This window comes from Hevea brasiliensis, chromosome 14, assembly GCF_030052815.1.
Source record: "Hevea brasiliensis isolate MT/VB/25A 57/8 chromosome 14, ASM3005281v1, whole genome shotgun sequence".
In the NCBI taxonomy this organism is placed as follows: Eukaryota; Viridiplantae; Streptophyta; class Magnoliopsida; order Malpighiales; family Euphorbiaceae; genus Hevea; species Hevea brasiliensis.
This window is the reverse complement of record NC_079506.1, coordinates 38,531,638-38,547,199: the sequence shown is the minus strand read 5'-3', so window position 1 is coordinate 38,547,199 and position 15,562 is coordinate 38,531,638.

The window sequence follows — 15,562 nt, the reverse complement described above, 5'->3', positions numbered from 1 at the left end:
GTGAGATCCTCCTTCACTTACAAGAGTTGTATGGTGAGCACAGCAGGAATGCTAGGTATGAGGTATCTAGACAGCTGTTTCGCATGAGGATGTCTGAGGGACAGAATGTTGGGGATCATGTCTACAAGATGATTCAGCTGATTGAGCAGCTGGAACAACTTGACTTGAACATGGATTTTCAACTACAGATGGATTTGATCCTTCAGTCCTTTCTTGAGTCTTTTGGGAATTTTGTGACAAATTTCCATATGACTAAACAGGAATGCATCTTAGCTAGTTTACTAAACATGCTGGTTATTGCCCAAAAGAATATGCCGGGCAATAAAGGAAAAGAGGTAGCTTTGATTGCATCTTCTTCTGGAAAGTCCAACAAGAAGAAGGGCAATAAGAAAAAGAAATCTCAGATTCCTCGTCCTTCTAAGAAAATAACTAAACAGAAAGGGAAGACTAAAGCTGATGGAGGAAAAGAAAATTGTTTCCACTGCCAGAAGGATGGGCACTGGAAAAGGAACTACCTAGAGTATCTTACTTCTCTGAAGGACAAGAAGGATACACCTTCAGAAGGTATGTCCATATCTTGTTATTTAGATTTTGATGATACTCATAGTTCATCTACAACTTGGGTTTTAGATATTGGTGCCAGTTCTCACATTTCTAATGATATGCATGAACTAGCAAATAGTAGCAGCTTGCGTTCTCAAGATGTTAGAGTCCGGATTGGCAATGGCTCAACTGTTAAAGCTTTAGCCATAGGATCTAAATCTTTTTACATGTTTGGACATGTTTTGTGTTTGGATAATATTTTATATGTATCTGATGCTTTTAAGAACATCATTTCTATATCTAGTTTGACTAGAAATAGCTATGAATTTCAGTTCACAGATGATGTTTGCAATATTTATTTTGAAAATAAATATGTTTATTCGGGTTATATGAATGATGGTCTTTATTATTTGGATAATAACGACAAACACAAATTAAATACAAGTGATCTAAAAGATTGCAATGCCATGGTGAAAACCAACTCAAGTACAAAATATATTTGGCGCTTAAGGTTATGTCATGTTGCAGACGATAGGATTGCAAAATTGGAGAAAATGGGGATTCTATCCTCATTGGGCTCTGAGCCTACTCCAACTTGTGAATCTTGCCTTCAGGGCAAAATGACTAGATCACTCTTTGTTGGACAAGGGCTAAGGGCTGAAAATATTTTAGAGCTAATACATAGTGATGTATGTGGTCCATTTAAGGAAATAGCTAGAGGCGGTTTTCATTATTTTATTACCTTTACTGATGATAAATCAAGGTTTGGGTATTTGTATTTGATGAAATACAAACATGAATCCTTTGAAAAGTTCAAAGAATTTAAATCTGAAGTAGAAAATCAAACAGGAAAGATATTAAAGCTCTACGATCAGATCGTGGAGGTGAATATTTGAGTACTGAATTTGATGAATACTTAAGAGAACACAGCATTGTTTCCCAGCTGACTCCTCCAGGAACACCATAATTGAATGGTGTATCTAAAAGGAGAAATCGTACCCTATTGCATATGGTACATAGTATGATGAGCTATACTGATATGCCAATCTCCTTTTGAGGATTTACATTAGAATCAGCTTTGTATATTTTGAATAGGATTCCATCAAAATCAGTTTCTTCCACACCTTATGAGATATGGCATGGAAGAAAACCAAGTCTTAAACATGTTAAGATAAGGGGTTGTCCAGCTTATATCAAAAAGCTGAACACTGATAAATTGGAAACCGGATCAGAAAAGGGTTGATTTGTTGGATATCCAAAAGATAGTTTTAGATATTATTTTTATTTTCCTACATCACAAAAGGTTATGGTGAGTAGAGATGCCACATTTCTTGAACAACAGTTTGTTCAAGAAGGAGGCAAAGGAAGGCAAATAGAGTTGGAATTGGAGAATTCTGACCAATCAACATATCATATGGATATAGATCCATCTAGTCAACCTACACCCATTGATGAAACATCTACAGCTATTCCTTGTAGAACAACCAGGGTATTTCACCCACCAATGAGATATGGTATCCTTCATGAAGAAGAACAAGAGTTATCTACTCATGAAGAAGTAGATCATGGAGATGATTCACTTACCTATGAAGAAGCTATATCAAATATAGACTCTTCAAAATGGATTGATGCTATGAAATTCGAGATTGATTCCATGTATAAGAATCAAGTTTGGGATCTTCTTGACCCACCTGAAGGTATTGTACCCATAGGGAACAAATGGGTTTTCAAGAAGAAAATTGGTTCTGATGGAAAGGTAGAGACCTATAAGGCAAGGCTAGTAGCGAAAGGGTTTCGCCAAAGGTAAGGAATCGACTATGAGGAGACTTTCTCGCCTGTTGCCATGCTTAAATCAATTAGGTTTCTATTAGCAATAGCTGAATACTATGATTATGAGATTTGACAGATGGATGTCAAAATAGCTTTTCTCAATGGATACACTGAAGAAAACATTTTCATGGAACAACCTTGGGGTTTTGAATCCCAAGATGGTTTTGAGGTATGCAAGCTAAAGTGATCCATTTATGGGTTGAAGCAAGCATCGAGGAGTTGGAACATCCATTTTGATGAAGCTATTAAATCATTTGGTTTTATCAAAAATGTAGATGAGCCATGTGTATATAAGGTTAGTGACAGTGCTATCACTTTCCTTGTCTTATATGTGGATGATATACTATTGATGGATAATGACACAGGTATGTTGATAACTATAAAGGTTTGGTTGTCAAATACATTCTCCATGAAAGACTTAAGGGAGGCAACCTATATTCTTGGGATTCGCATCTATAGAGATAGAGCGGAAAGAATAATTGGTTTATCCCAAAGTCTATACTTGGAAAATGTGTTAAAGAGGTTTAACATGCTTGATTCCAAGAGAGGATTGTTACTAGTGAGACATGGTATCCATCTTTGTAAAGAGATGTCTTCAAAGACACCTGAAGAAAGAGATAAGATGGCCAGGATTCCATATGCTTCGGCTATTAGAAGTTTAATGTATGCAATGTTGTGTACTAAGCCGGATATCGCATATACTGTTAGTTTGACTAGCAGGTATCAATCCAATCCAGGTTTGGAACACTGGATAGCTGTCAAGAATATCCTTAAGTACTTGAGAAGAACTAAGGATTTATTCTTGATCTATGGAGGTGGAGACTTGCAATTGGATGGTTATACTGATTCTGATTCCCAATTAGTTATCGATGATAGAAAGTTTACCTCTAGATATGTGTTCATTTGTAATGGAGGTGCAGTAAGTCGAAAGAGTTCTAAACAGAGCACGACTGCAGATTCCACTACCAAGGCTGAGAATATTGCTGCATCAGATGCTGTAAAGGAAGCTGTTTGGATAAAGAAGTTCGTGACAGAACTTACAGTAGTTCCTTCCATTGAGTTAGCAATTCCACTACACTGTGACAATAATGGAGCAGTCATACAGGCTAAGGAACCAAGGTCTCACCAAAAATCCAAACACATAGAAAGGCACTACCACATTATCAGAGAAATAGTTGGGCGAAGCGATGTAGCCATACAGAAAATAGCACCAGTTGAAAATCCAATTGATCCATTCACTAAGCCTATGTCACAGACTCAGTTGACCGATATCTTGAGAAGATGGGTCTAAGATATTGTAATGAATGGCTCTAGTGCTAGTGGGAGATTATTAGTAGTATGCCCTATAGCATATCATTTAGTATTATCATGTACATGTTTTATTAATAAAAAGCATTGCCACTTTTCCATTTACATAAAATATTTATGTATAATAGAAAAGGTCCATTGATATTTTGTTTGAAATTCTATTCTTAAGTTGTTAAGAATATGAGTGACAGTATTTCTAGCACAAGGTATCATAAATAGGTTCACAATCGAGGATACTTCATAATAAGGACATGACTTATCCAGAAAGATTGCATTCATGTTTGTTTCCAAGTTATTTATATGAGATATAAATAAGATCGATTGGTGAGTCTCATGCCATATGACAAACATGATAGGCACTTATAAATGATAAGTAGGCCGAACCAGTGACACTTATGATAAGCACATGGAGTTTACTCTTGTCAATGTATTGTCATAAATCATATCAGTGCATTTAATCTTTAGACCTGAGATAGTACAGGTATCTTATATATAGGTGGTTTGAGTTTGATACTGCTTTCATACTTATACTATGTACGGGTATATGGGCATGTGTTGGCTCCTATTAGTTATATATGGAGGTAGGTGTTGATCAAGATGGAATCTGTTCCTCTAAGCAAATAGAGATAAAATCCTATGTTCATTTAATTGTTCTTGATGTTTCAAGTTCCTGGTCAGGACAGATAGATTTAATCAGAAAAGTGTTTCTGATGAGAAAATCTTTTAATCAAGAATTGGAATTAAAAGAGACATAATATTCATAGCAAATGGGGTTTGATATAAACCATGACTCCAGCTCGAATTGGGATTTTGTAATAGAGAGATTCTAGTGCATGGTAACATATGATTATAGGTTTATTTAAGGTAAACCTTATTACTAATTGGGTGGCCATGGCATGCTTTGCTAGGTGTTAACCATGGTCTATGAGGTGCATAAAATGATTTAGAGAAATCATTTATGGTAAGAACGAGTTCTGATGATATTAAGAGTTGATATCATGTGTCATTATCAATTAGTGATGAGCCTAGTAAGTCACACACATACACAAGTAATCACATAATTAAATATGATTTAATTAATTAATTAAACAGTTTAATTGATTAGTTAAATAGGTTTGGTTTGTAATTAGATTGCAAAGTCCCTAGCATAACTTGAAACCAAATCTAGTTTATTGGATGTACAGTATAAGTTAAATTTATATTTAAAGTGTTTAAATATGAATTTAATTAATGAGAAATTAATTAATAAAGATTGATTAATTGGTTTATATTTGATATAAATTAATTAGAAGAAGAGAAATAATTATTTTGGATTGAGAACTCAAAATTAAGACACAAGGGCATTTTAGTCATTTCACAGGGTGACAGTGGCACCATGAGATGATGACACATGGCATTACACATAAGCTTACCAAATGTTTTCTAATCATGTAAGATGATTAAAATTAAGATAAAATATAGGTTTGACACTTAGTATAATGTGATTGGGTCAATTAAACCTAGAACCAATCAGAGGTGACATGTGACAAGGGTTTTATGTATTGACCTACCTATATAAGTGTTGTTATAAAAAGAAAAAAAAAATATCCAGCAACTATTTTCTTTGGTGCCCCCACCCAATAAGGCTTCTCTCCTCTTCATCTTCTTCTCTTATCTATTCCAAGAGATTAGCAAACAATCTCTTGAATTAAAAATACTAGAAATCATTTCTAGTGTCCTGTTTACATCTTTAATCTCTTAAAAGGTAGAACTTGATTTTCTAAATAATAGAAAAAGCTTTAGAAGCTGTTCAAAGGCTGCCATAGGTGTTCTTGGTGTCGAAAAGCTAGAGGGACAACATCTAGTATCTTGAAGACGCATCTGAAAGCCACAAATATACAGCAGTGCATCAAGAGGTTAGTGTATTTGTTTTTTATTTAATCTAGGGTTCTAAAATTAATCTGATTAATTTTAAAATCTTAAATGGCAAATATAGATCCAAAAATATATTAAAAGAGTTTTAATATATTGTTTATCATTGAAATCAAATAGATAAAAATAAATCTTGCATGATGCATGTGGCCCTAGGTGAAAATTTTTGAATTCAATGGTATAAACTTGTGTTTTTCATGCTTCCGCTCCTTCAACTTTCACTTGTGGAATTTGCTTATTCCTCTATTCTTTCATTTCCCGAACTAAGATCCGTATGGGTTCTTCTTCACATGTCAAATCCGGTTGTACTTCAATTTCTTCCATGGAGATGACATGTGAAGGATCTGAGTGGTATCTTCTTAGCATAGACACATGGAACACATTATGGATCTTTTCCAGCTCTAGTGGTAAAGCTAGCCTGTAGGCTACTGGTCCCACACGTTCAATGACTTCATACGGGCCAATGAACCTAGGGCTCAACTTACCTTTTCTTCCAAGCCTTAGTACCTTCTTCCATGGTGATACCTTAAGGAACACTTTGTCGTCAACCACATATTCTATTTTTTTTCTCTTCAGGTCGGCATAGGATTTTTGTCTATCTGAGGCAGCCTTCAAATTGGCTTTGATTATTTTCATTTTCTATTCAGTTTGTTTCACCAGGTCAGGTCCTACCAACTTATCTTCACCCAATTCAGTCCAACATACTGGGGTTCTACACTTCCGCCCAGACAGTGCTTCATATGGGGCCATTTGAATGCTAGCTTGGTAGCTATTGTTATATGTGAATTCTGCCAGTGGGAGGTATCTATCCCAACTCCCCTCAAACTTAATAACATAACTCCTCAGCATATCCTCCAGGATCTATCACATAATTCACATTGTTACTATCATTTCAATTTATTAATTGTGAAAATTCAATTAGATTTTAGGTTTACCTGGATTACTCGTTCTGACTGTCCATCCGTCTGAGGATGAAAAGCCGTGCTAAAGGGGAGTTGTGTGCCCAAAGCTTCTTGCAACTTTTTCTAACATCTCGATGTAAACCTTGGGTCTCGATCAGATATGATGGAAAGTGGGATTCCATGTAGTATAACAATCTCACTGATATACAATTCTGCTAGCTTCTCTAGTGAGTAGTCACCCTAATCGCGAGAAATGTGCCGATTCACAATCTATCCACTATCACCCATACTGCATCATGCTTGTTCCGGGTGAGAGGTAGACCACTGACAAAATCCATAATGACCTAGTCCCATTTCCATTCAGGTATGCTTATAGGCTATAGCAATCCTGATGGAACTTGATGTTCTGCTTTAACTTGTTGACATGTCAAACACTTAGTCACATAGTCAGCTATATCCTTCTTCATTCCATGCCACCAATAATGAGGCTTCAAATCATTATACATTTTTTTGCTTCTCGGGTGCATAGCATAAACACTAGTGTGTGCTTATTTTAGAATACTAGTCTTCAGTTCCCCATCATCTAGTACACACACTCTTCCTCTGTAGTACAGACACCCATCTGCTTTCACCTCATAATTAGTTTCCTTTCCCTCTAGAATTTTACCCACAATAACCATAAATATTTCATCTGCCTTCTGCCCATCTTTTATCTACTGTAGCAGGTAAGGCCTCACTTGTAACTCAGCCAAAATACCTCGATCTTGAGCTAAGGACAGACGGGCATTTAGTGATCTCAAAGTTGTGATGGACTTTCTTCTCAAGGCATTAGCAACTACATTTACCTTCCCAGGATGGTAATCTATCACACAATCATAGTCTTTTAGGTGTTAGTAGTATGCCCTAGAGCATATCATTTAGTATGTATCTTGTACATATTTTTAATAATAAAAGGCTTTTCCACTTTTTCCGTTTACATAATATATTTATGTGTAATAGAAAAGGTCCATTGATATTTTGTTAGAAATATTATTCTTAAGTTGTTAAGAAAATGAGTGACATTATTTCTAGCACAAAGTATTATAAATAGGTTCACAATCGAGGATACTTCATAATAAGGACATGACTTATCCAAAAAGATTGTATTCATTTTTGTTCCCAAGTTATTTATACGAGATATAAATAAGATGGAATAGTGAGTCTCATGCCATATGACAAACATGATAGGTACTTATAAATGATAAGTAGGCCGAACCAGTGACAATTATGACAAGCACATGGAGTTTACTCTTGTCAATGTTTTGTCATAAATCATATCAGTGCATATAATCTTTAGACCTGAGATAGCACAGTTATCTTGTATGTAGGTAGCTTGAGTTTGATACTGCTTTCATACTTGTACTGTGTATGGGTATATGGGCATGTGTTGGCTCCTATTAGTTATATATGGAGGTAGGTGTTGATTAAGATGGAATCAGTTCCTCTAAGTGAATAGAGATAAAATCCTATATTCATTTAACTGTTCTTGATGTTTCAAGTTCCTGGCCAGGACAGATAGATTTAATCAGAAAAGAGTTTCTAATGAGAAAATCTTTTTAATCAACAACTGGAATTAAAATAGAACATAATATTCATAGCAAATAGAGTTTAACATAAACCATGCTTCAGCTTGAGTTGGGATTTTGTAACAGAGAGATTTTAGTGCATAGTAACATATGATTATAGGTTCATTTAAGGTAAACCTTATTACTAATTGGGTGTCCATGGCATGCTATGCTAGGTGTTAACCATGGTCTATGAGGTACATAAAATGATTTAGAGAAATCATTTATGATAAGAAAGAGTTCTGATGATATTAAGAGCTGATATCATGTCTCATTGCTAATTAGTGATGAGCCTAGTAAGTCACACACATACATAAGTAGTCACCTAATTAAATATGATTTAATTAATTAATTAAAGAGTTTAACTGATTAACTAAATAGGTTTGGTTTGCAATTACATTGCAAAGTCCCTAGCATAACTTGAAACCAAATCTGGATTATTGGATGTATAGTATAAGTTAAATTTATATTTAAAGTGTTTAAATATGAATTTAATTAATGAGAAATTAATTAATAGAGATTAATTAATTAATTTATATTTGATATAAATTAATTAGAAGAAGAGAAATAATTATCTTGGGTTAAGAACTCAAAATTAAGACACAGGGGCATTTTGGTCATTTCGCAGTGTGACACGTGGCACCACGAGATGGTGACACATGGCATTACACATAAGCTTGCCAAATTTCTTTTAATCATGTAAGATAATTAAAATTAAGATTAAATATAGGTTTGACACTTGGCACAATGTGATTGGGTCCCTTAAACCTAGAGCTAATCAAATGTTGACATGTGGCAAGGGTTTAATGTGTTAACCTTGCTATATAAGTGTTGTTATGAGAAAACAAAATACAACCAGCAGCCACACTCCTTTGTCATGCCATTTTGAAGCTCTCCCTCTCTTCCTCTTCAACTCTCAACAATTCAAAGAGATTAGCCATCAATCTCTTGAATTAAAAATACTAGAAATTGTTTCAAGTGTCCTGTTTACATCTCTAATCTCTTAAAAGGCAGAACTTGAATTTCTAATTAATAGAAAAAGCTTTAGAAGCTGTTCAAGGCCTGCCATAGGTGTTCTTGGTGTGGACAAGCTAGAGGGATAACATTTCGTGTCCGGAAAACGAATCTCAAAGGCACAAACACGCTGCAGTACATCAAGAGGTTAGTGTAATCATTCTTGATTTAATCTAGGGTTCTAAAATTAATCTGATTAATTTTAAAATCTTAAATGGCAAAAACAAATCAAAAAACATATTAAAAGAGTTTTAATATGTTGTTTATCATTGAAATCAAATAGTTAAAAATAAATCTTGCATAATGCATGTGACCCTGGGTGAAAATTTTTGAATTCAATGGTATAAACTTGTGTTTTTCATGCTTCTATTCCTTCAATTGTTATCAGAGCTACTATATTTGTTATTTAGATTATTGATTATATGGTTTAATTATGTGTTTGATCATGAGATGATTTATCCATTGTTGGTTGCAATGGATATGTGGCGGCATGCTTGAAGAACACCATCAGTAGTGCGCATGGTTTGGCTTCATGGGTGGTGCAAAGGTTTGGCTTTTTAATTTGCAATTGTTATATGATTTAAAAGCTCATCCTATGTCTAATTAAATTGTTTAATTAGAATTTTAATTACACAATTAAATTATAATTCAAATCAGAATTTTAAAAATTGTTTGAATGTGATTCAAATTTGAATTTTAAAAGTTATTTGAATGTAATTCAAATATGAATTTTTAAAATTGTTTGAATCATATTTAAATCTGATTTTTTAAAGTTATTTGAATAATATTCAAATTTGAATTTTTAAGGTTGTTTGAATGTGATTCAAATCTGAATTTTAAATTTGTTTGAATGAGATTCAAATCTGAATTTTTAAATTTATTTGAATCATATACAAATATGGATTTTTTAAGTTGAATATGAGATATTCAATTTATTTTAAGTATGTATATTTTATTTAATTGTTAAATAGTGATATGCATGATGGATGATCATGGACTATAAAAGACCAATGTGATTGGATTTATTTCTTTTATGTTTCTTTAGGATTGTAAATTAATTTATTTATTTTAATTTATTTTGGGAATGTATTATTAAATTTGTAATAATTTTTGGGTTGTAATTTCATTTATTTAAGTTCTTGTAAATTCACCTTGGTATGCTAAGCATTACTATGTAATTGGATTGCAAGAAGTTCAAGGAGGTCAAGACCATTGGTGGGACCAGTGGGAGGAATTTAAGATCAAGTGTTGATTATGTACTTCTGCAGCAACTCTTGTAAAATGAATGAATGAAATGCACCTAGGAATGCCCTGATTTAATTCTTGGTGGCTCAGAATTGAATCCCTTAAAAAGTCAATGATCATGCCATATTTACTGTTTATCCATGAATGGATGAGATGTATGGGAATGTATGCAATTATATGATATATGCATGCTAAATGGATAATGTGCAAAGTGAGACCTAAATAGTAATTAGGATGACCATAAAATCTTCCAAACAAATGATTAAGTTGGAAATGCTATAATTAAAGTAATTATAACATAGACCCTCCTCCATTGGGACAATTATTTTAAGAAATTTTAAATAGTTGCATAAGATGCAACTAATTTAAGAGATTTTCTTAAAAATAATTATTAAGCATGAGATGTTGTAAATATGTAAATTGTTTGGTGGCCAATATTGGATGTACCTGAGGACATTAAAATTATTTGCATAATTACTAACTCAATGGGATCAACTTAACTAATGCAAGATAAGTCAATAATGGATGTACCTGAGATTTTGAGCATTAGGGGCTAGGTAAAGGATTGAACCTCACATGAGATGTGATGGGCAAGGAGTTGCTCACTTATAGTTTATTGTAATTCCAATAATGGATGTACCTGAGGATGATCAATAGAATTATAAGAATTCAATCACCCACTAGAAATCCATCCAACTAGGATTTCCGTTTTCTACTTTGGAAATGTAGGATTCACTAAGTTAGTGGGAGGACCAATTTGATTAAAAGACAATAATCATTTTGATTAATTACTTGATACATTTACTAATTAATCTGATTATTTTCTGTAGTTAATTTTCTGATAATAATGAGCACAAAATAACCACCACCATCCAATATCCTTGTAAGCATACTTGATAGTAATAGGTTGACAGGTCCTAATCTCTCTGATTGGCTAAGAAATTTGAAACTTGTCCTGAACCTTAAACATATAGGATATGTTCTAGATTCAAATGTTCCTAGTCCCTTACCTCCAGAGGCCACTCAAGAGGAACATGAAACTTTGGACAAGTGGAAGGAGCATGATATGAGAGCCAAGTGCTACATGCTTGCTTCCATGAGTAATGAGTTACAGAAGCTGTATGAGAACATGCAAAGTGCGAGTGAGATCCTCCTTCACCTATAAGAGTTGTATAGTGAGCACAACAGAAATGCTAGGTATGAGATATCTAGGCAGCTGTTCCACATGAGGATGTCTGAGGGACAGAATGTTGGGGTTCATGTCCACAAGATGATTCGGCTGATTGAGCAGTTGGAACATCTTGACTTTAACATGGATTTCCAACTACCGACGGATTTGATCCTTCAGTCCCTTCCTGAGTCTTTTTGGAATTTCGTGACAAATTTGAAGGAACGGAAGCGTGAAAAACACAAGTTTATACCATTGAATTCAAAAATTTTCACCTAGGGTCACATGCATCATGCAAGATTTATTTTTATCTATTTGATTTCAATGATAAACAACATATTAAAACTCTTTTAATATGTTTTTGGATCTGTATTTGCCATTTAAGATTTTAAAATTAATCAGATTAATTTTAGAACCCTAGATTAAATCAAGAACGATTACACTAACCTCTTGATGCAATCGCAAATGTCCGCGCTTTGAGATTCGTCTTCAGGAAACCAGATGTTGTCCCTCTAGCTTGTCCACACCAAGAACACCTATGGCAGCCCTTGATTAGCTTCTAAAGCTTTTTCTATTAATTAGAAAATCAAGTTCTGCCTTTTAAGAGATTAAAGATGTAAACAGGACACTAGAAACAATTTCTAGTGTTCTTAATTCAAGAGATTGATGGCTAATCTCTTTGAATTGATAAGAGATGAAGAAGAAGAGATGAAAACCCTCAAAGTGGCATGACAAAGGAGTGTGGCTACTGGTTGTCTTTTATTTTCTCATAACAACACTTAAATAGCTAGGTTAACACATTAAACCCTTGCCACATGTCACCCTTTGATTAGCTCTAGGTTTAAGTGACCCAATCACATTGTGCCAAGTGTCAAACCTATATTTAATCTTGATTTTAATCATCTTACATATGATTAAAAAAACATTTGGCAAGCTTATGTGTAATCCCATGTGTCACCATCTCATGGTGCCACGTGTCACACTGCAAAATGACCAAAATGCCCCTGTATCTTAATTTTGAGTTCTCAACCCAAAATAATTATTTTTCTTCTTCTAATTAATTTATATCAAATATAAATTAATTAATTAATCTCTATTAATTAATTTCTCATTAATTAAATTCATATTTAAACACTTTAAATATAAATTTAATTTATACTACACATCCAATAATCTAGATTTGGTTTCAAGTCATGCTAGGGACTTTGCAATTTAATTGCAAACCAAACCTATTTAATTAATCAATTAAACTCTTTAATTAATTAATTAATTAATTAAATCATATTTAAATAGGTGATAACTTGTGTATGTGTGTGACTTACTAGGCTCATCACTAATTGGCAATGAGACATGATATCAACTCTTAATATCATCAGAACTCTTTCTTACCATAAATGATTTCTCTAAATCATTTTATGAACCTCATAGACCATGGTTAACACCTAGCATAGCATGCCATGGCCACCCAATTAGTAATAAGGTTTACCTTAAATGAACCTATAATCATATGTTACCATGCACTAGAATCTCTCTGTTACAAAATCCCAACTCAAGCTGGAGTCATGGTTTATGTCAAACTCCATTTGCTATGAATATTATGTTCTCTTTTAATTCCAGTTCTTGATTAAAAGGATTTTCTCATCAGAAACTCTTTTCTGAATAAATCTATCTGTCCTGGCCAGGAACTTGAAACATCAAGAACAATTAAATGAACATAGGATTTTATCTCTATTTACTTAGAGGAACAGATTCCATCTTGATCAACACCTACCTCCGTATATAACTAGTAGGAGCCAACACATGCCCATATACCCATACACAGTACAAGTCTGAAAGCAAAGATCAAACTCAAACTATCTATATACAAGATAACTGTGCTATCTCAGGTCTAAAGATTATATGCACTGATATGATTTATGACAAAACATTGACAAGAGTAAACTCCATGTGCTTGTCATAAGTGTCACTGGTTCGGCCTACTTATCATTTATAAGTGCTTATCATGTTTGTCATATGGCATGAGACTCACCATTCCATCTTATTTATATCTCATATAAATAACTTGGGAACAAACATGAATATAATCTTTCTGGATAAGTCATGTCCTTATTATGAAGTATCCTCGATTGTGAACCTATTTATGATACTTTGTGCTAGAAATATTGTCACTCATATTCTTAACAACTTAAGAATAATATTTCTAACAAAATATCAATGGACCTTTTCTATTACACATAAATATATTATGTAAACGGAAAAGTGGAAATGCCTTTTATTAATAAAAATATATACAAGATACATACTAAATGATATGCTCTAGGGCATACTACTAACAATCTCCCACTAGCACTAGAGCCATTCATTACAATACCTTAGACCCATCTTCTCAAGATGTCAGTCTAACTGAGCTTGTGACAAAGGCTCAGTGCATGGATCAGCTGAATTTTTTTCAGCTGATGTTATTTTTCTGCATGGCTATATCGCCTTTGCGCAACTATATGTCTGATAATGTGGTAGTGCCTTTCTATGTGTTTGGATTTTGGGTGAGACCATAGTTCCTTAGCCTGTATGACTGCTCCATTGTTGTCACAGTGTAGTGGAACTGCTGACTCAATGGAAGGAACTACTGTAAGTTCTGTCACGAACTTCTTTATCCAAACAGCTTCCTTTGCAAAGATTCGATGCAAAGAATATACTCGACTCGTAGTGGAATCTGCAGTCGTGCTCTGTTTGGAACTCTTCCAACTGACTGCACCTCCATTAGAAATGAACACATATCTAGAGGTAGACTTTCTATCATCAATATCTGATTGGAAATCAGAATCAGTATAACCATCCAATTGCCAGTCTCCACCTCCATAAATCAAAAATAAATCCTTAGTTCTTCTCAAGTACTTAAGGATATTCTTGACAGCTATCCAGTGTTCCAAACCTGGATTGGATTGATACCTGCTAGTTAAACTAACAGCATATGTGATATCCGGCCTAGTACACAACATTGCATACATTATACTTCCAATAGGTGAAGCATATGGAATCCTGGCCATCTTATCTCTTTCTTCAGGTGTCTTTGGAGACATCTCTTTAGAAAGATGGATACCATGTCTCACTGGTAACAATTCTCTCTTGGAATCAAGCATTTTAAACCTCTTTAACACCTTTTCCAAGTATAGACTTTGGGACAAACCAATTATTCTTTTCGCTTTATCTCTATAGATGCAAATCCCAAGAATATAGGTTGCCTCCCCTAAGTCTTTCATGGAGAATGTATTTGACAACCATACCTTTATAGTTGTCAACATACCTGTGTCATTACCCATCAATAGTATGTCATTCACATATAAGACAAGGAAAGTGATAGCACTGTCACTAACCTTCTTATATACACATGGCTCATCCTCATTTTTGATAAAACCAAAGGATTTAATGGCTTCATCAAAACGGATGTTCCAACTCTTCGAAGCTTGTTTCAACCCATAAATGGATCGCTTTAGCTTGCATACCTTGGAACCATCTTGGGATTCAAATCCCCTAGGTTGTTCCATGAAAATGTTTTCTTCAATGTATCCATTGAAAAAAGCTGTTTTGACATCCATCTGCCAAATCTCATAATCATAGTACGCAGCTATTGCTAATAAAATCCTAATTGATTTAAGCATGGCAACAGGTGAGAAAATCTCCTCATAATCGATTCCTTGCCTTTGGCAAAACCCTTTTCGCTACTAGCCTTGCCTTATAAGTCTCTACCTTTCCATCGGAACCAATTTTCTTCTTGAAAACCCATTTGTTCCCTATAGGTACAATACCTTCAGGTGGGTCAAAAAGATCCCAAACTTGATTCTTATACATGGAATCAATCTCGGATTTCATAGCATCAATCCATTTTGAAGAGTCTATATCTGATATAGCTTCTTCATAGGTAAGTGGATCATCTCCATGATCTACTTCTTCATGAGTAGACAACTCTTATTCTTCTTCATGAAGAAAACCATATCTCACTGGTGGGTGAGATACCCTGGTTGTTCTACGAGGAACAG